Below are 22,156 nucleotides of genomic sequence, written 5' to 3'. Positions count from 1 at the left end.
AATAGATTGAAGTTGGTTTCTTATACTTATTGATTTAGCGATGTCAGTGATCCTTTTTAATATTGGTGGCTGTAAAGCACTTCTTGCCTGTTAGTCAAGGCTAAAAATATACTGAGTTGAAAATGTGCTGGAACAGGGTATTGTTCTACAGGTTCTATTTTCGAACTTTCCGTCCCTGATTACGGACAGGTTTGGCATCCAAAGAAGGAAATGTCTTTTATATGATTTCTGATATACATGTCCAGAGATGCACACATTTATTTGTGTGTCAGCTTCTGTTGCCAAACGAGGGCGGTCCTCCGCCGCTCCAATCGCCGCGAGTAGATGTGTAAACACTTATATGCAGGTCTACACAACAATTGCAAATGCCATAGGAAATTAGATTAAAATGACACCACAATTAGGGCTCCTCAACATATGGGTGGCGACAGACCTCACAAGGGTGGAACAACAATGGGTTACCCTGGCATATACGCTGGTGAAATGCACAATAGTGATGAAGTGGGGAGCAGCTGAGGTGCCATTATGGGAGAGTTGGGCAGAGGAACAAGATAAATGTATGATTGCAGAAAAGGAAGTATTCAATTCCAGAGGATGTCCCAAGAAATGGGAAAAAAATGGGGCAAATGGAATATGTACCGGGGTGAACTGTGTATGTCGCAGAAAAGGAAGTATTCAATTCTAGAGGATGTCCCAAGAAATGGGAAAAAAATGGGGCAAATGGAATATGTACCGGGGTGAACTGTGTATGTCGCCCGCTAGTAGGATGGTGACGAAAGAGAAACGCTGTTAAGATATAAATGGCTGAACAGAAGTAACATTTTGTTACATATGTATTGTGGGACATAACTATATGAAGATGTACTAAATGCTGATATACTTGTGACTGATATGTTTTTCAAAATAATAAAAACATCTTTAAAAAACAAATACTGCTGTCTGTTACCCTTGATTGGAGAAATATTGGACTAAACAGATATCTACATGTTGGATTTGCAAGGGAGCAAGAGACTTACGCCCTAATAGGAATGAAACAGATTTGTGAACATTGCTTTTGCAACTAGATAGGGTGATTTTGGACATACTGTAATGTAATGTGGCCTTTTCAATCCACCAATTGCATTTCAACATGTTGTAAAATACATCCTTTGAAAATATTTACAGGCGTTTTTACGTGTTTCTGTTAACTTCAATGGTAAATTGATTTATGCCTACGAAGTGGAAGAACATAAGCTGCATGAGTGTTTGATGCTTTAAAATACAAAGCAAAGATCTATATGCTAAAACTGATCAATGTGAACCGTGTGTGCAACATTTGAAATTATTATTAGAATACATCAGTTCACTTTGAGAGCGGCTAATGGATCAATCAGTTTAGGAATAACTGTGGTAGGATTGGCTGCAATCTAAATTAGAAGAAAGAGAACATTACAGTCTGCTCGAGTTTACAAATTTCTGTAGCAGATTCTAGATGCTAATATGTTGGCAGAGCTAACAAAATTCATTTGGAATATTGTGAAGAGAAAGTGACAAAAAAATGATTGCTTTTTGCTCAATATCAGGATGTCAATAACACAATTGTTTCACGAAGTCTGCTCTAAAACTGACGCTTTAAACATTGATCGGAAGGTAGTGTTGTCACACAAACAGCAAGAGGATTGCAGTATTTTAACTACTCCATAGGGAAAGAGTACCAACATTGGCTCCGTTTTGTATCAAATTGTTTGATAAAAAAAAATACTCATTTCAACCTTTAATCTTGAGTTCAAAATATTTCCAAATATTCGTATTAGTAATCCTGGGCCAGAAGTTAATCTGCTCAATCAATGTTTTTATTTTATTCAAAAATTAAGTTATTTAGGGCCCTATGTACGAAGCAATTTTGCAAGTGGAACCCCTGTGATTCGCATAATCACAGAATTTTGCAAACTACAAAATGGCTTTTAAGTATGTATTAAGCCACTTTGCAAGATGGAAAGGCCGTGATGGCTCGCAAAATGGATTTAGCAAGCCATACCAATTCGCAAATAGGAAGGGGCATGAAAGGGTCATCCCATCCTACTTGGGATTCAATATGGCGTAGAGCAATAGTTTGCAACTGCAATTGTGGTTGCAAACTATTGATCCTTTACATACTCACAAAGTAGGTAGTAACTGATTTGCGAAACGGAAGGTGATCCCGAGAGTAAATGATGTGGGTGACTTCAGAGGGAGCAAGCAGTGGTCCTCAAGATCACTGTCTGCCTCTCCAGAGGTTTCTCAACCAGGAAACATTTTTTTCAAACAGCACCAGTTGCTTTAAGAAACATGGGTTGCTTAAAAAAGGGTCCCAATTTCTGAATGCAAGCACAGTGATGGTGGTCTGCCATTCTTTGGAAGTTACCAACCCTGTTTCTGTCAAGCTCAGGGGTCGTAAAACGCAAACTGCCTAATTATTATTTATATAGGGGATCATTCTACGACCTCCTATATTGGATTTTGTGATGCAACCTATTATCACATAGGTCTCATGTCAAAATTAGGGACATGTTAAAAAAAAAAAATCAGTGCACAATTTGCAACCACTTATCTTGACCTGCCTCTTAGTACATCTGGCTCCTGGTCCTCGTTTATTTTTTTATATGGTTAGTGCTGTCCAGGTTTGAACATTTGTTGTGGCTCACTAAGTAAAGATTGCCTCGATTTCCTTTTGCTTGGCCATGAGTTTTTGAGATTTTCATCACCAAAACAAATAAGTTTATCAATAATATTAGTATGTGTTAAACATATCTTCCGAGAGTTTTAATAGTCTGGAGTCTATTGTGCAATTGACAGAGACTGTTGCAGAATTTAATTATCTCCATGTACATATAGTTATGTTTCATTTTTTATTTATTTGTATTTAAGAATTGTTTTTTAGGGCAATGTACAGTCCCTTATAAGACCGACATAAACTATTTAGCTGATGTTAAGAGGTGCTCCATCGCCCTCTTCAATAGCCCTCTTTTTTCCGCACTTGAATCAACCCTATTGTTCGATCACAAAATAGGGGAAAAAAGGGAAATAACAGAGTGAAGGCAGGAAATGAGGGAAAAAATTACGCATGCAATGAACGGGGAACTGTCGCATCCCTATTGAGAGTTGCAAGACTGTTAAGAGCTTTCCACGTGTTACAAGCATGAAGGAGGCATTTTTTTGCATGACCTTTGCTGTGTGTCTCTGAAGGCCATGCTCAATAAATCCTCGGGCACTCCTACATTTCCATGCTCTCCGTAATTCTGAGGATTTTTCAGCAAGTTCTATGGAACATCAGGAAGGAACGGAGCTAGTGGAGTGAGTTCAACGTGGACCGAAGGATGTCAAATTTGGAGTTCTTCTTCATGTCGCTAACCAACACCATGCATTTCAGGAAGGGGGCATGATCAAGCCTTATAATCTTACGGTTGCAAGATAGAGGCATATCAAGGAAAACCAGTCCACAATTCGCACTCTCTGATGGAAGAAGGTGTTTTTCTGATGTCAGTTCCTGTTTAAATCATGTATAAGGAGGCAAGTGATGAAGCAATAAGAAATTGGGTTATTAGTTGAGAGATGCGAAAGGGATCACTGAAATAATATCGATGACACAAATATAGAACTAGCATAATATCGAGGAAAAAATATAGAATGCAAAAATATCGCATTCCTATCTCCAAACAGGTAAGAACAAAAATATCGAATCAAAAATATCCTTGTAAAAAATATAGTTAGTCAAAATATCGAATTTTTTTAAATGCTTAAAAGTAATTGGAAAATTAGTGAAATAATAAATATAATTAACTTAAACATACTTAAAATAATTAAATAACTTTAAAATTAATAAATAATTAAGAAAAAAAAATACAATCTGATTTCTTAATACATATCTATATGAACGTAATATTAATAAAAAATATACAATATTTTTACCATAGGATAGCGGAAAGGGTAAAATTTACTATTCCCAATCCAGTGAGTGCAACAGTAGGGAAAGCGTTGGATAGCGGGAAGGTAAAAATTACTATTTCCACTCCAGAGAGTGCAACAGTAGGGAAAGCGTTGGATAGAGTAGGGGTAAAAATTACTATTCCCACTCCAGAGAGTGCAACAGTAGGGAAAGCGTTGGATAGCGTAGGGGTAAAAATTACTATTCCCACTCCAGTGAGTGCAACAGTAGGGAAAGCGTTGGATAGCGTAGGGGTAAAAATTACTATTCTCACTCCAGAGAGTGCAACAGTAGGGAAAGCGTTGGATAGCGTAGAGGTAAAAATTACTATTCCCACTCCAGTGAGTGCAACAGTAGGGAAAGCGTTGGATAGCGTAGGGGTAAAAATTACTATTCCCACTCCAGTGAGTGCAATAGTAGGGAAAGCATTGGATAGTGTAGGGGTAAAAATTACTATTCCCACTCCAGAGAGTGCAACAGTAGGGAAAGCGTTGGATAGCGTAGGAGTAAAAATTACTATTCCCACTCCAGCGAATGCAACAGTAGGGAAAGTAAATACTTCATATATGAATAAAAATTAATTAAATATTAATACAAATGACAAATTAATTAAAAGTAATTAACAATTTAATATAATATAATAATTAATCAATTAAAATACAAATAAAAATTAATTATTAAAAAGAATGACCTATTAATACAAATTATTTACCAATTAACAATTAATTAATTAACAAATAAAAAATAATTCAAAATTAATTCAAAATAAATACAAATAAATAAATTTAAAAATTTAAATAATTACAATTAAATTACTTCCCACCCTATTCCCCTACAAACCCACAACCCGCTACAGAAAATAAATTAATAAAATTAACATAATTATCAATTAATCAATTAATAAAATTTAATTACCAATTATATTTGAATTAATTAACATCTAAAAATTCATTAACAATTAATTCAAAATAAATTCCAATAAATAAATTAACATATTTAATTAATTATAATTAAATTACTTCCCACCCTATCCTATAAACCCACAACCCACTACAAAATTATATTACACAAAAATTAAATACCATAAAATTAATTACTTAAAATAAATTATAAAATAAATACACACTTTTCACACCTATACTAACATAAAAAACACTTTAAAAAATGTGATGTTATTAAAAAATCGATATTAACTTACCTCAAATTCGATATTCTTGTTGTCTATATTCTGTCCATTCGATATTTTGTCCATTCTATATTTTGAATTCGATATTACTGCTATTCTATTCAATGTTTTTGTTGTCTATATTCTGTCCATTCGATATTGTGTCCATTCTATATTTTTAATTCGATATTACTGCAATTCGATATTTTTAACTTGATATTTTGACTGTATACCATGCGAAAACCCCACTCAAATAATAAAATAAATCCTTGTCAGAGTGAACCGCAAAAGTCACTAAATTAACCTATGCCTAACCCTCTGACAACTTGGGACAAAATCAGTCAGCCTTAACTTAGAGGCAATGTGTAACATATTTATGCAGCGCACAAACAGTAATAAAGTGAAAACACAACGTACCATAAAGCCCAAATTAATTTAGAAACATGGAATAGATTTTAATAAATAAATGACACCAAAACAATCAAAATTCAATCTATAGAACCAGAGATAAGATTTTTTAAACTTTTAGGAGGATATCCAAAACAAAGCACCGCCCACTGTTATCTCATCGCACTGGACAGGGGAAAGTCACATGGTCAGGACAACCGCACTGGAGCTAGAGGGACCAGGTTAGCCCAACTGAAAAATTACCTTCTTTAGACCGACATAGGAGGAGGCGGTCAGCAGGTCGAACATCACAGATGGTCAGTGCTGTAGCGTGAAGAACTGGTCTTTGCTGGAGTTTTGCATCGGTTATCATCGCTGACAATCACAATAGGCACTAAATGCAGGTCTAGCATTGCTGCTCATCGCACATGGCCACTGTTAGCGCGCTGCCTCGGCAGCTTCTCCTGGTAAGTCAGGAACAGGTGCCTCTTCTTGCTGCCGGCATGCTTGTACTTAGGCTCACATTTAAACTCCTCGCCCCCAACTCCTTGCCCCCTTGACCGTCAGACGACATGGACCACCTCATATTGACTCGATATACACAATACACACCTTGCTTGACTTGAGTATATTGTGATGATAACACTTCTAACCATTGCGGCTGGGAGTGCATAGTTCTGGGGGTTTCAGTAGTAGGCAGCAAGACACATGAGAAGGTACAGGTTGAGGAGGAATGGCTTGGGGAAGGTTGAAGGCAAAAGGTGGAGTTAGCCTGAGGGGGAGGTATATCTAGTCTACAGCAACATTTTCAGGTAAATCGAGAGAGTGGGTCCAACAAGGGTGTTCCGATGGGTAAACCCACGTTATCTCAAAGCCAAGTTCACCAAGTATACAGCCAGGACCTGCCAGCAGATGGAGAGATGTCAGAAAGCAACTGCGATATACAGAGGGGAATGAGAGAAGAAAGCAGTGCCACTAAGATGGAGGAAAGATGGGGGGGGAAACAACAGAGCAAAAAATGGAAGAGCAAGCAAAAGGAGAGCACCAGAATACAAGGGATCTTAAAAACAATGGCTCAAGAATCAATGCCCTTATAAGCTAAGAACAAGATTGAAGCCCGCTTCTCAGGATACGGTTGAAAGGCAAGTCGATGTAGAATTGAATAAAAATGCCCTGTTGGAAAGACTGTATCAATTTGTCAGACCTGTCCTCGTAGTAAAGACTGCAACACAAGAAAAGATAAATCAATAAGAGATTATATGATACCAAAATGAGAATTAGGAGATCATAGTCCAGAGCAGTTAGCAGAGGTGGACTTAAAATTGAGAGTGAATACGTTAACAAGCCCTAAGGAGCCTAACAGTGGTATACAACTTGAGATGGAAAGGATTGAAGCTGTAGACCAGGAACTGGAATATCTGGCATGCAGACAAAAATTAACCAACCTAGTAGTTGGGAAGCTGGGACAGAGAGAATATCCTGTGGGGAAATTTGAAGTTCTTGCCTTATTCATCCAGTGCCAGACAATAAAGGGGTATGGGCCTTAAAAGGTATGGCATTAGAAAATAAAGATGATCTGATTGCAAAGTTAGAGATGAAGCTAACAGAACAGAACATCAATGCACTGGATACAGGGGATGGTTCAACAGTCCAAGCGGCAAATCACTTCTGGAAATGTATCCTAAAGAGAAACTGGCATTATGGAAATGACGTTTTGCTCTATGGTCTCAGAGAAGATAGAGGTGGAGACATTACAAAGAACATCTAGCCCCAAATTAAATAGTTCATCCTTTTGAGGGTGTGCAGGAGTGCAACGAGACAGCAAAGCAACCAAGACAAGACTCTACCATATATGGAGGATAGCTTATTGGAGGAAGAGAGTGTAATATTGGGGTACAGCTTGAGTAATACAGGGATTAAGGAACCAACAAAAGGGGTTATACAAAGCCTGAGTGATTCTGGTAACAGAAAAAAAAGAATTTTAGAAGTCATGCTCTAGCTGTTAACAAAGGTGGTTAGACTCTGACATAAATATTGAAAACACGACAGCAATCTTGAAGCACTTGGTAAATATTAAACTAAGGGATAAAAAGTGTGAGAAGTTAGATCTATTGTATAACAGCAGATCAAACGATAGGCAAAGAATTGGTGCTGTTAAGGAATAAAGGTAAAGGAAGGAATGGATGAATGATCCGATGTATTTGCTGATGATCTGCTGTTTGAGCAGGATTAGTTCTTAGATAAACGTGTGCAATCCAGTGCAGTCTGTGGGAGGGTATCATCCAGATATGATCTATAAGACAGAATAGGGGCCAAGTCACTCACAGATAAGAAGCTGCAAAAAATGGTGGAAAGACAGGTTGTCGACAATTAAAAGATAGTCCCTGCAAACAAAGATCTTGAGGTGATAAAGGACAATAGAATAAAAGTGAATGAGGTTTTACCCGATATTTAAAAGCATGAAACATGTCAAATGGTGCACAGACAGAATACCGAGTTTTAAATGTAGACATACACAAATATCGAGTTGGAAATATCATGATACAGAAATATCGACAGCAAGAATATCGTGGTCAAGAATATGGACTTGCAGGTAAGAAATATCGTTTTTGGAAATATTGGAATTTTAATTAGTGTTACCGTATTTTAGTATGTATTTTAATGGCATGCAATCTATTTTTTGTATAAGAATTGTTTTTGTTTTTTAATATATGTGTTACATTTTTAGTAGTTACATTTTAAGTACATTTTGTGTTTTTTAGTTCTGTAGTGGGTTGTGGGTTTATAGGGGAATAGGGTGGGAAGTAATTTAATTATAATAAATGTATTAATATTTGTTATTTATTAATATTTATTTAATTAATATTTTATAGTATTACTTGTGGGAATTAATTAATTATGAATTGGTTTTTAATTATTATTAATTAATTACTTAGCAATTATGTTAATTGTGTCTTTTTTAGGAGCGGGTGGTGGGGTTTATAGGGGACTAGGGTGGGAAGTAATGTATTTATCATTAATTATTAATTGTTTGTTAATTCTAATTAATTAATTAAAATTTAAATATGGCGATTGTGTAATTAACTTTAGGTGTAAGTTGTGGGGTTTCTAGTGGTAAAGGGTGGGAAGTAAATTCTTTTAAATTAATTTATAAATTCTTAATTGATATTAATTTATTAATGTAAAATTAGTTATGGAAATTGTGTAATGATTTTTTGGTGTGGGTTGTGGTGTTTATTGAGGTAGAGGGTGGAAAGTAATTTATGTTGAATTAATTAATAATTAGTTGATTGCCATCAAACTGGCAATACAATCATTAGTTATCTCAAGGATTGAATACGGATGTACAACCTTAGCAGGTCTACCAAAAATTTCCACGGCACCACTAAAAGCATGCCTCAATGCAGCAGCAAGGCTCATTACCGGATCGAGGAAATTCGACCATATTTCACCACACCTTAAAGCGTTAAACTGGCTACCATATGAAGCCAGAATCCAATTAAAAATGGCATGTATCACCCACAAAGCACTCCACTACAAAACACCAAGATACCTGGCCCAGAAGATTGAGCTTTCTGGAGGAGACAGACCAGCCGGAGTGCCAAGGAGCTGCTCTGAGGCCACCCATCTTCCGGAAGAAGAAAATATACGACAGAGCTTTCTCTGGGGCAGCCCCCAGAATATGGAACTCACTCCCTCCGAATATCAGGAAAATTACAAACACGGCAACATTCAAAAAGGAAGCTAAGATCTTCCTAATGAGTAAGTTCCTTACATAGACAAGAACAGACTTCACCGCCACCGCGTCTTAGATGTGCCAAAGCGGAACATCGAATGGAAGAAAGAGAAAGTCTATAGTTAAACGGGGAACAACCTAGCGGCGCTATACCTTCCCAGAACCTGGAGGAAGATTGCACCGATAAAGACAAGTTAGAACTATTTGTACAAGAATACAACATACAATATAGTAGGCTAGTAGAATAACATATATGATAACCTGGGAGATAGACGCAGACTGAAATTATATAGAAATGTGTAATCCCGATGTTAATACTAGCCTAATTTACCAAATCATTGTACATATTCTAGGATATATCCCTTTTAGACGTATACCTAACCTACCTCATATCAGTGTGATACGTTTACTATATACCTCTATACTTACCTACCTCATTCACTATATGGTAATGTTATGCGAGTTGTATCTCAAACCTACCTCATGTATATGTATCTGTGAAGCGCTCTGATACCCAAGGGTCACGTTCGCGCTATATAAAATTCTCTAAATAAATAAATAAAATAAATTCAGAAATTGATAAATATGTAGGTAATTGTTTACTTTTATTTTGTGTGTGGATTTTGCTTTTATAGGGGTAATGTTTGGGGAATAAATTAATTTGTATTTGTTTTATTTTGTTTTTTTAATTAATAACATTTCTTTAAATGAGAAATAATTTTGCTAATTATGGTGGTACATTTAAATAAAATATGTAGATTTGTGTTGTGAATTGTGTGGTGTTACAGTGTAAGGAAATAAAAAAGATTACATTTATGTAATAAATAATGTTTATACAAAATTTCTATTAAGAATAGGTTTTTTGTTTGTAAATTATTTTGAATTGTTTTACAATCATTTTTCTAGGTATTTGTTAGATCTTTTTAACATTATTATCTTTCTACCTTTTGTAATATTTAATATTTTTATATTTCTTTTTGTTTTTTTAAATCTTTTATGTTGCTGTTCATATTTTGTTTGTTTTTAATTTTGAACTAACTCCAATGGAAATATTAATTTTTAACCCTCCGCTATCCAGCACTTTCCCTATTGTTGCTAACTGGAGAGGAAATAGTAATTTTTACCCCTCCGCTATCCAACACTTTCCCTATTGTTGCACTCACTGGAGAGGGAATAATCATTTTTACCCCTTTGCTATCCAACACTTTGCCTACTGTTGTACTCACTGTAGTGGGAATAGTAAGTTTTACCCCTCTGCTATCCAACACTTTCCCTACTGTTGCACTCACTGGAGTGGGAATAGTAATTTTTACCCCTCCGCTATGCAACACTTTCCCTACTGTTGCACACATTGGACTGGGAATAGTAATGTTTACCCCTCCGCTATCCAACACTTTGCCTACTGTTGCACACACTGGAGTGGGAATAGTAATGTTTACCCCTCCGCTATCCAACGCTTTCCATAATGTTGTACTCACTGGAGTGGGAATAGTAATTTTTACCCCTCCGCTATCCAGCACTTTACCTATTGTTGCACTCACTGGAGTGGGAATGGTCATTTTTACTCCTTTGCTATCCAACACTTTCGCTACTGTTGCACTCAATGGAGTGCAAAATGTAAGTTTAAAGACTATTAAATATTTTAATGTTTTAATTTATAATATAATGTTTTTTATTAGATTTATGTTATAAGTGTATGTAAATATAGATACATATATATTTAATTGTAAAATGGTATATATTTATACAATTATAAAATAAATTAAAATGAATAGTTTATTGATTGTTTTAAAGCAAATAGATATATACATTACATTTTATATATGTATGTTTACATATTTTTTAAATTACATTTATTCCTTATATTTATTCAAATGTGTATTAAATCTAAATCGTTTTTGTAAGTTCATTTTATTATTTAATATATTTAACAATAATTTTTATGTAAATTAAAAAAATGATATTTTGTACATCTATATTTTCACATCGATATTTTTATACTTACCATTATAAATATAGGATGTTGATATTTTTTACATCAATATTTATGACTCGATATTTGAGTATGGGGATATTTTAGGCGTCAATATTCTATCAGTGAACTAGATCATCCTATGATAATAGCTTGTAAGAAAAAGAGATAATTAAAGAGAAAAAAAAATACACTGCAAGAATTCGAAGGTAGTAATATAACTAAATGGGAAGTGGTGAGTGAAGTGTCAGCTTATCAGAAGGAGGCTGATGGCTTGATGGCTTGGAAGCAAAAAATCAAGGAGCTGTGTAATAGACCTTAGGAAAGTACCTAGAGAAGTTTCAAAGATAAGGGAAGAGCGGGACTTGAAAATTTTGACCAGAGAGTTGACTAAGGATATTCAGCAGTAGAAAGAGGCAGAATTCTCTAATTAGGAATTTAAAGCACAAAGAAAAGAGTTACTTGAGCTGCAATTGGTTGATATTTCTTTTTTGAATTCAAAGAAATTTTATTGATTCTACTTACAAACACAAAATACATAAAAGACCGGGCAAAGTATTGTGTGTACATCACGTCATTCATGTCACCAATACTAGAAGACACCAAGTGGTGGAACGGACAGTGTTTTACAATCGGATCAAAGCAAAGGGACACGAGTTATTGAGTGAGCAACCTAGGCTTGCAGAAGGCCTTAATGGCCGAGTACTTGAAGAGATAGCATACACACTGGATGTACTTGGCAGATCCGTGTCAGGTCCATATGCTGGTCGATATTTCTAACCGTATTTCTTAATTGCTCAAGAATATTGAAAATGTTCCTTGCCATTCCAAAATTAAGTAACATCACTTCTAAAGATATCAAGCTAGTGCTACTCCTGAAAAGAGGCATGAGACGTGCAGATCAATGGGACACAACAGTAATAATGTTCCACTCGAGGATAATTGTTGATTTGGTCCTGTCAGCTATTGATGAATTAAGATGCCTAGGATATGATGTGTATGAAAATCTGTGTAAACATTTAAAGTGGAGAAATGGCTCTTGGTAGGCTTGGGAGGATATAGGTCGCTGTCAGTAAAGTAAACCTAATGTAATATTTGGAACACAAACATTGTACTCTGAGAAAATTAATGCTGAAAATAAAATGAAAGAGCAATTAGTTATAAAAAAAAGATAGGGAATGAAAGAAGGATATACTCAAGTAAGGACCTGTTAGCAGGAGTGCAGGAGTCAAAGAAGTAATTCAAGACTGGGATTGGATAGCTTCAACAATTGCCCCTGAAGGCTCAGTTAACAAATCGCATTGTACCTGTTGATAAGCATCTAATGATACTTTGCTAGGAATATTGCAGGACTAATAAGAAATTGGAACTTTTTAAATAGAATGAATAAAGAAAAAGAATCTGTAGTAATTTACCTGCAAGAAACATGGAAATGTGAAGATGTGTTAATCGGGGGATTAAATAAAATACATTACAGGCAAAAAGAGGGATGTTTGGACATCCGGCGGGTGGCCTGACTACTATGATTGCAGGAAAGGCAAATACCAAGACAGAGAAAATCCTAAAAGAACATGAGGATTACTTGGAAACTGCATTAATTGGCTTCGGGCAATAGGAGATTATATGACAACAAAGAGGAGAAAGAAACTAATAGTTATCAGTGACTATCTACCTTCGTCAATTCGGGATCGTGTCATAGATATGAAAATGAGAGCCTTCCTGTAGGATATTTAGAATAAATATATTGGAAGTATAATTTTGCTGGCGAAGTATAATTTTGCTGGCAGGAGACTTTAATGCAATAATATGTGCAGAAAAACGAAAAAATGTAACCAATACGACCCTGGAAAGTAGTCTGAGAATTTCACCTTAGATGACGCATTCACCAAAAACCCCAAAAGGGGTCAGGAGAGGGAAACCGATGGGGAATACTCTGAAAGACTTCAACTTATCAATTCTAAATGGATTGAGAATTGTTTGGTCCTTAAGAATAAAGGAAGAAATACTTATGCAGATAAAAGAGCAACTACGTCATTACATGATGAGAAATAAAAAAGATAAAATTAAGAACCACACAAATTTAATTAATCATATGAGACAGGAATGGAATGGAAGCAGAATGGGAAGATCAAGCAAAGACAAATCTTAATAAAAACATATTTGAAGTGTTTAGAATATAGAAAAGAAGCATGGAGAGTTGTGTGTTGTGAGAAAGAACAGAGATGGCAGCAGACCTAAGTCCGGAGCTCCCGACCCCCAAGTCAAACGAACGGCGCGCATGAAAGGAAAAAACGCAAGAAACGAGACATCGAGGACACGGAGGGGTGTATGAACCCAAGGGGCACCCAGCACAAGTCTCGACGCCCGGTAAAATCCGCAGACAAGGCTGTGAGAGGAGAAAAAGTCTACGGGTCGAGAAGGGAAGGCGGAAGCGCAAGATGGTGGAGTGATCCTAGAGAGAGCGAAATCCAAACGCAGACCATCACCGCCACCCAAGTAAGAGCTCCCATAGGCGGAACAACGCAAAAGCCCTAAGCAAGAGAAACCCCCGACGGCAAATATTAGCCGCTTGTGTTTAGGAGGGGATCTGAATCTGAACGAACAAAACAAAAGGCATCCATCTTGGAAAAGGTGTGGAGGACAGGGGCGGCCATCTTGGGAGAACAATAGCAAGTCAGTGGCGGGATCGTTACGGAGAGAGCGCGCGCAGCAATAGACCCGCTCGAGACAGAGTAACAAAGGCCACAAAAACCGCTAACCCCAAGGACAACCCCAAGCTACCCCTTAAGATACCCCTAAGGTCAGCAAAGCGGAGGTCGGGGGTCAGAACTACAATCGGGTCGCACAACCCTGCTAGACGGCGGCCATCTTGAATAGGGCAAAGCAGAGACAACAGAGAAGGCAGGAAGTAAAGCGCAAAAGCCCCCAACGCTGGCACAGGAGATAACCAACCTGCCACTACCATAGCAAAGCGGGGGCTGAAACGCAGATCAGCTGAGAGCAAAAGCACGCAACAGCTGACCCGCTCGAGGCAAGTAGCGGACACTTCAGAAACTCGCCAACCACTAAACTACATGCTAAACGGCAGACCGTGCGACCCGGCGGCCATCTCAAGAAGGTGAACAGAGCGACGAAGCGAGGGGCAGCCATCTTGCGAGAGCCCTAACAGACAACAACAGAGGCGACAAGAAGCAAGGCGTGTCCCTCCCAAAACAAAGCCCAACGACGAAGCGAACACGCCAGATCTAACCGACCTAAGGCGGGGAAGCCTCCAAGCAACGCACAGTAACCAAGAGGCTGCCTGCCAGGACCAACCTGCGAACGGCAAACAGAGAAGGCAGGACGCCAGAAGGGGAGAGCATATAAGCAGGGAAGCTGCCGCGGGAAGGGGGGTACGCCGCGAAGCACCAAAGGCGAGTAGGTTTTTATTGACTGCGCAATTAATTAAAATCTTTACAGTAAAAAAGAAAGTACAAGGATCAATAATTCTAAAATAACCTTCTAAATAAGATAAAGAATAATAAAAAAAAGTGTACCAATGCTGATTAGGATAATGGTAAATAGGGGGGAGCAAAATGGGTGGAGAGGAGTGCAACTGCCACAGTCTTAGTCTCATTGATTAGGAGTTCCCAGCATTTGCATTGGTTCAGGTAAGACTTTGCGTTGTTGGTTACGATGGCGAGCTGGTGACTTTTTTGGTGGAACAACGGGTCTGGTTCTGTTCAGCTCATGTCGGTTCTTGTTGTGTTGAGTGTCCTAAGTTAGGGGGGGGTACTCTCATTATGAGTTTTTAGTGCTATACTGATTTGGTGAACACATTTCGCTGATCGCGCTAGGAACATGGTGTTAGTAGTTGACAGGCACAGGGCTGATGCTTCTGAGCATGTTGTAATGTTCTGATTGAGACAGATCGGGCGCAGCATTCGCTGACGTTCGAGGACAGCAGCAAAGAAGGTGCAGCCAAGATTCCCTCTTGTATGTGCAAAGCCTGCATGATGTGGGGACCCCTTTTTGGGCCCAAGCAGGATTGAAATCGGCTATCCCGAGCGTGACCAGCCTCATGGATAGAATTTTACTTCGGGCATGTGTTGTGATGGCCTCGCTTAGATATGGTTGTGCTTTGCCCACCGTGTAGGAGTTGTTTAGGGGTTCCAAATTGGAGCTTCGGCGAGTGGATCTGTGATCAAGTTCAAAGGAGATTTCATTCACCTGTTTATTGATAGCTCTCTTCCAAAAGTTCAGCGGGATGTCCTGCCGCGGTAGATTTTCTTCTAATAACTTAAGGGCTTTAGTTGCTTTTCCCAGCCTAATGTGCCATGTAGAAGCTGGATCTTCGAAGATGGGACGCAGATGGTATTTTAGGGAGTTGGCCGGGGCCTTTAATATCCTTAGATACAGTTTGATGAGCTCCCCCTGGCCGATCACGTCTGGCCTTGCAAGGCCAAGCTCCAGTCTCAGCCTGGTTCTCCTAGCGGACCTTGGGATGTGTAACACCGACTTGTACGCCTTAATTTGGGCAGAGGTGAGGAGTGCATCCAACTTCCCTGGAAATGCCAAGTGCCCGTAGGAGATTGCGGGCAGAAGCTTTGCTCTTAGAGGTATCAAAATTGGGCTGGCAGAGGGGCTGATCAGGTTCCGATTTAGTTGTCTTAGCAGGTGTGTTACCTTATTAGCTTTTGAGGCCAGATGGTTGAGGTGGACATTTGCTTTTGCCCGTTCCGAAAACCAGACCCCTAGGTAATTGTAAGAGGCCACTGAGTGTATTTGAGCATTCCCCAGCTGCCACTGTGCGTGCCGTTTATGACGGAACGATCCGAAGATGATGACCTTGGTTTTCCCTTTGTTAACCGTCAGGCTATTGGCAATGTTGAAACTGTTTAAGGCCGTTAGACCTCTTTGTAAGCCTATCCTCGTATGGTCCATAATGGCTGTATCGTCGGCATACTGTAACAGTGGTAGCCTTGTGCTTCCTAGTCTAGGTGCTGCTAGACTGGCACCTTTTAGGGCCTCTCCCAAATCCGCGGTGTATAGATTAAATAGGAGGGGAGCTAGCACGCATCCTTGCTTCAGTCCATTTGCTGTAGATATTTTGCGAGTGACAGTGTGTGTGCTTGTTTTAACCCGCACCCAGGTGGCCTCATAAAGTGCCATTATAGCCTTCAAGAGTTTCGATGTTATCCCCCATTTTTCTAACTTCCACCAAAGGCGTTTTCTGTCCACTTTGTCAAATGCTGTACTATAGTCCACAAAGCAGCAGAATAATGGGGGGTGGTTCTCCTGGGTTGCCTTGGCTGAAAGATGTGCTAACGCCAGGACATTGTCCATTGTAGAGGCCTTGGCCCTGAAACCAGTCTGATATGTTGGTATTATTTTTTCCTCTTCTGCCCCTTTTTCCAGATCGGAGAGCAATAGGCGTGCATATGCCTTGGCCTCCAGGTCAAGCAAGGCAATAAGCCTATAATTCGAAGGCTCGGAGCGGTCGCCTTTTTTAAAGATGGGAAACAGTATGGAGCCCCTCCAAGAGTCGGGGATTATTGTAGTGTGGTAGGCGTAACTAAAGAGTGGAGTTAAAAGTGTCGCCCAGAACTCTGCTGCCTGTTTAAAGACAGGTGCTGGGATCCCGTTGGGCCCCGGCGCGCCATCATTCCTCATCCGCTTGATGGTGTTGATGACCTGTCTGGTGTTCGCCCAGGTTGATGTGGTTGTGAGGGCGGCGACCGTGGAGCTGTTACCCCTTGTGTTGTTTCTTGGGGATAGGGTAGCTGTTTCTAACTGGAGGCATGGCTGTTGAACTTTCTAGGTTAGCTCCACCCTGTCCGCTGTCGGGGGTTCCTGGCTGGGGGCAGATTCATATAGCTGTTTCACGTATTGGATCCAAACTTTTTCGGCTACCCCGTTTTCCCTCGTTGGCCCTCGGTTGCTCCGCTGATTAATGAAGCTCCAGAGTTGAGCGGGGTTCTTTTGTTTGAGAAGAAGGAAGACTTTTAGCCATTTGCTTTCCGTGTCCGTTTTTTTTAGTTCCCATAACTTCTTCCTTAGGGAGGTCCTCAGTTCCGATATTGAGGGCCCTTCTGCTTGGTGGCCGCTTCTTTTCTTAGCTGCGCAGGCCTTGCGCAGACGTCGTTTAAGTTCCCGGATATCCTGGGTGCAAGTTCTCCGACTCTTGAAGGGCACTTTTATTATTGGATTATGTGATTTAGGATTACCGAGTTTATTTTGTAGGTCCTCGATGATTTGCACCCATCCTGTTGTGGGGGGACCAAGTACGGGCAGACTCCCTTGCTGTATCTGACATAGCCATGATTGAAGTTTTCCCTCTGTCTTGTCTGTCCACTTGATTCTCCGCAGGGCGGTGTGTATCTCCTCCCCGCTTGACTCCCCAATGGTGTGATACGGGGTGGCGGCCGGTATGACCAGCTGGAATGAAGCTTTTAATGGCCTATGGTCGCTGTCCTGTCGGTTCACGACTTCGTAGTCAGTCATTCTATCCGCCAGTGTCCCACTTATCAGGATGTAGTCAATTCTGGACAGATTCCAAAAAGTGGGGTGTGGCTGCCAGGTGCTTGAACCTAGTTTTTTCTGCGTATGAGTGGATGACAGTTTGTAGCTGCGGAAGAGGTCGCGCAGGGGAGTCACCCTTCCTGAGCCTCGAGGAAGGGTTTCCAAGTTATCTAGGTCTTTTAAGTTAAAGTCCCCTGCTAAGATGACCTGATGTGTATTGTATTTGATTAACAGGTCCTCCAAGTTGGATGCCAGAGCCTCCAGGTGGTCTTTCATAAGGGTCTGTGCGGGGTTGATGTAGCAGTTTAATACAAGCAGATGAATTGGTAGACTAGTGAGGCTCAGACCCCTTATCAGTAACGCTTGTAGACCGACAGTGTTCACGTTGATGTGGGAGGCATCGAATGCGCACGCATGTTTTATGAATATTGATAGTCCACCTGCTGGGCGGCCAAAAAGGTTCCTTTTCGTTGCTGGTACTTGGAACTCATAATACCCAGCCAGGGGGGTGGAGGTCAAGGCCCAGGTTTCTTGGAGACAAATTAAGTCCCCACATTCCAGAAACTGCTTCAGATTTTCATTGTTGCAGATTTTGCTAACCCCTGCTATGTTCCAGGAGATTACTGTAAATTCTGGTTTTGCAGTGGTGTCGATCCAGGGATCCCTACTGGATTGCTGGCTGTTATTGCGGCTAGGAGTGCTGCGTCATCTTGCTTCCTGGTCCCTTTTGCTCAGGGAGGGGGAGGATGTTATGTATGATTCGATGATTGTTTTCATAAAGTATTCTGATTCCGGTGTGTGGTCTCGGGCCCGTCTGGCTGCTATTTGGGGGGCCCAAGCTGGTTGTCCCTTTTAAGACTGATCGGGTGACCTTTCTCCCGCAGTCAGGGACCAGGACGAGTGGGTATTTTGGAGGTGATAATACCTGAACTTCGATGCCCCACTCCGCGAGTAAGGCGGAGTTTTGTTTGATGGCTTGCAGTATTTCTTTGTTCTTCAGTCCCACCACAGTAGAATCACCATGTGAGTCCCCCTTCAAACTCTCGAATTTCACCCAGTCTATGTCCCCTGATTGTATCTTGTCCAGGGTGTCTAGGTGTTTGAAAAGGCGTAGGAGGTTGCTCCGGTTCAGGATGTCATAGTGTCCTGCGCTGGAGAATCTTGGAGTAAAGACCACATCGTAGACTGAGAGTCCATTCTAGTTTTGGGCCCCACCGCCCTTTTTTATGGTTGGTTCGACAAGAGAGGGCACAGAAATGTGACTGCCTTGGGGGGTTGGTGGCGTACCTCCTTGTAACCTCTTGTTTTGGTAGTCATTTGTCCTGATTGAAAGCTGGGAACTTATTTGGGGTGTATGCAAGGTGGCGCCTTGGGACACGAATGTTGACAAAGTTGGCCGTTGGGGCCATGTTGAGGCTGGTGGGTTTTTTTTGGCCATTAGCTGATTTGCCGTAGAGCTAGTTTGCATTGCTGGTGGCTTTTCTTCCTTTAGGCTGGGGGGGCCTACTGATGTGGGTTGGTTGTATTGCTCTCCCTTTGGTGGGGTGACCTGAATGGGCCTTAAGTCCCAATTTTTATCTGTAAATATTGGATACAGCTGGGTCGCTTTAGCTTTTGTCCCCTCGTTTGATGGTTGGTGCTTGGGCTTCAAAGCCTGTGGTTGTCTAACTTTTAACTTTGATTTTTTCTGCTGTTTTTTTAGCTTCTTTTTTGCTCTTCTTGACAGTGGGGACTTCTATGTGTCTATTAAGCCTGATGAGTCATCTGGCCCAGCTGTTTTGATTTCTTCGCTGTCCCTGTGATTGAGGCTATCGACGGTTCTGGGTTCTGGTGAGCTGTTTGCTGGGTTTGTGGTTGAAGGTCCTGCGCTTTTGCCATTATCAGCTGTGTCTTTCTTCCCCATTCGGGCCCTTGGTGTTTGTTTCGCTTTCGGGGTGAGGCTGTTGTACTTTGCCCCCTTCTCTTTGTCATTCAACGTGGGTGCCGCCGTTCTTCCTTTCGCTATTTCCATGATTTTGGCAAGTACCTCAGGCAGAGAGGCCCACTTCTCGATGATATCTGAGCAACGGCAGGCACCGGCCCCCCAGTTGGGGCCCTCGGGCTGGGAGATCCTATTGGCCAGAGCCTCCACCTTGAAGCCTATGTAGGCTAATCGCCCAGCTATTGCCTGCAGAAGGTCAATCTGTAGTTCCATTTTTGTGGATTGCCACAGAAGAGCTTTGTTGGTGGCGCTACTTGACTCCAACTGGGGTGAATTGTCCGGGGTCGTGTCTGTGCCGATATCGCGGTCGGGATTCCGCGTTTTCTTTTTGGTTGCCCAAAGGGATTCTTGGGGCCAAGATGGAATGGGGGTTAGTTTGAGAGTTCTTTCAATCTTTTGCTCAAGATTGTGAAGGAAGGAGCCCAAGAGCTCCTCGGCGGGTGGCGGCGATGGAGCAGGGGAATCCGGTTGAGGAAACGTTGGATTAAGATTTTTGTGCACATGTTCTTGGTCGTGCTGTGAAGTGCTGGGACCCGGGTTCTGAAAAGATAGGCCCTAGATTTTTGGCTGGTGGATCTGAGCTATTGTTGATGCGGAACGGCCGCTGCCGGTCTGGACTTTGGCGATGATCTTGTCGATTGTGGTGCCCTGTGTCTCAATTGTGGACCGGGGAGAAGAGCTGTCGCAGAGTGGTCCTGCGGTTGACTTTAGGTGTGATTGACCATGAACTGTAGTGTCCTGTCTACTGGCCTGATCCTGGGCCTGATCTTGGGCGGAACTGAGTTCCTCACAAAAGGGCGACGCTACTTTGGGAGTGCGATCAGGATTCGGCGGTCGTCCGCTGTGGTTGGGTGTGCTGTTATCTTGAACTGGGTCTTGAGCGCGGTCAGGAGTGCCAGGGGTGGTTGTTGGGCTGAGGCCAGAGCCGTGAATGTTGTTGGAGGGTTCCCTTTTCGTAAAAAAGTTTGTAATTGTCCCTCTTTGGGCTGCATCTTGTGCCCTTTCATTTGGACTAACAGTTAATGATTTACTCCTGGTCTTCCGAGTTGTCTTACAGGTTGGTGATTGAGTTGTTAGGCTTTTTTCCGGAGACAGCGCCTGGCGACCCTTCCTTTTGACCCCCATGGCCAAAGGACCACCTGGTCGGGTGACCTCCTGGTGTTGCCTCGCCTTGTTGCTGCCAGACAGCGTGGCTCCGGGGCTTTGCCGTCACTGTGGACTGGATAGAAGAGTGGCTGGCGTGTGGGCAAGGAGGGTAAGGCAGGGCTGCTGCTGCTGCTTTACCGGGCTTTGCTGTCAAAGGGAAATGGCTGCTTGCGTAGAGTTCAGACCCAGCCGGGTCGACGTATTTGTAGGACAAGGGTCGGGGGGGCTGAGGTCAATTCCTGGATGAGGGCTCGAGACCGAAATGCTAATTTGTGATAACGTATAGAGCCCCCCCCCCACTTTCACTGTCCTCCTTGGGTTATGAGAGATCCTTTAGGGTGTCAGCAACCTTGTCAGCAACCTTGAAAGTATCTGAGGCTTTTCGTCGGTTGGACAGCAGTAGGTGAGCTGTGATTCTGGTTAAAACTCAGCTAGCTACCAGCGAGCTGTTCACTTCTTGTGCATTGGAGCTCCCTCCCAACGCTGCGCCGCTCACCTGCTTCTGCGGCTTCGCTGAAATTAGAACGCTACCGTGCTAACTCGCTCGTTGGCGGCGTGTCTCTGCAGCGGTGGGAAGTGCCTCTCAAAGGCTTGGCCGCTTGACCGCGTCTCCACCGGTCGCTGGTCGCCTCCGCGTCTCCCGGGGACCGAGCACGGAGCAGGAGGGGCAGGAGCAGAGCGGGCAACAGCAATTCGCTCCGACGTCCAACTTCAGCGGAATGGCGTTTCTCGGCAGGAGTGTGTCAGCTCTCTAGCGCACTCTAGTGCCTGAAAGGCGAGTAGGGGCAAGAGACCTCAAGAGGCTGGCGGAGTCCAAGACAAGAACACGCGTCGTCAAAGGGCCGTGCAGGTTCAGGGATAGCACCCTGACTGCACCAAACAACCAAAGCGCCAAAGAGGTGAAGGGGCCAAAAGCCGATTCTGCCAAACATCAACAAAAAGAAGGGAGGCCTCAAACACACCAGGTTAGAAGAGGCTTTGACGCCATGATGGGGAAAGACGAAAAAAAATTCGCAAATGACCCCAAAAAAAGCAAGAACAACACTCCTGATTCGCCAGCAAAGAGACATGACAGCTATGGCAACGAAACTATAATGCTAGACACACTACTGAGGAAGATAACGGAAGGAAACGATCTAACGAAGGCCACAAAAAAGACAGTAGACAATATCCAGATGGAACTGATAGCAATCAGAGCTGAGCAAAGCAAGGCCAACGGCAGGATCGATGAGGCGGAGAAAAGAATAAGCCAGCTGGAAGACCGCGCTAGCGTGACACACAAGGACCTGGGTTTGGTGATAAAGAGGACCACAACATTACAGAGA

This window comes from Lissotriton helveticus, chromosome 2_2 (assembly GCF_964261635.1).
Source record: "Lissotriton helveticus chromosome 2_2, aLisHel1.1, whole genome shotgun sequence".
Lineage (NCBI taxonomy): Eukaryota > Metazoa > Chordata > Amphibia > Caudata > Salamandridae > Lissotriton > Lissotriton helveticus.
The sequence above is the reverse complement of the archived record's forward strand: the minus strand, read 5'-3'. Positions refer to the sequence as shown.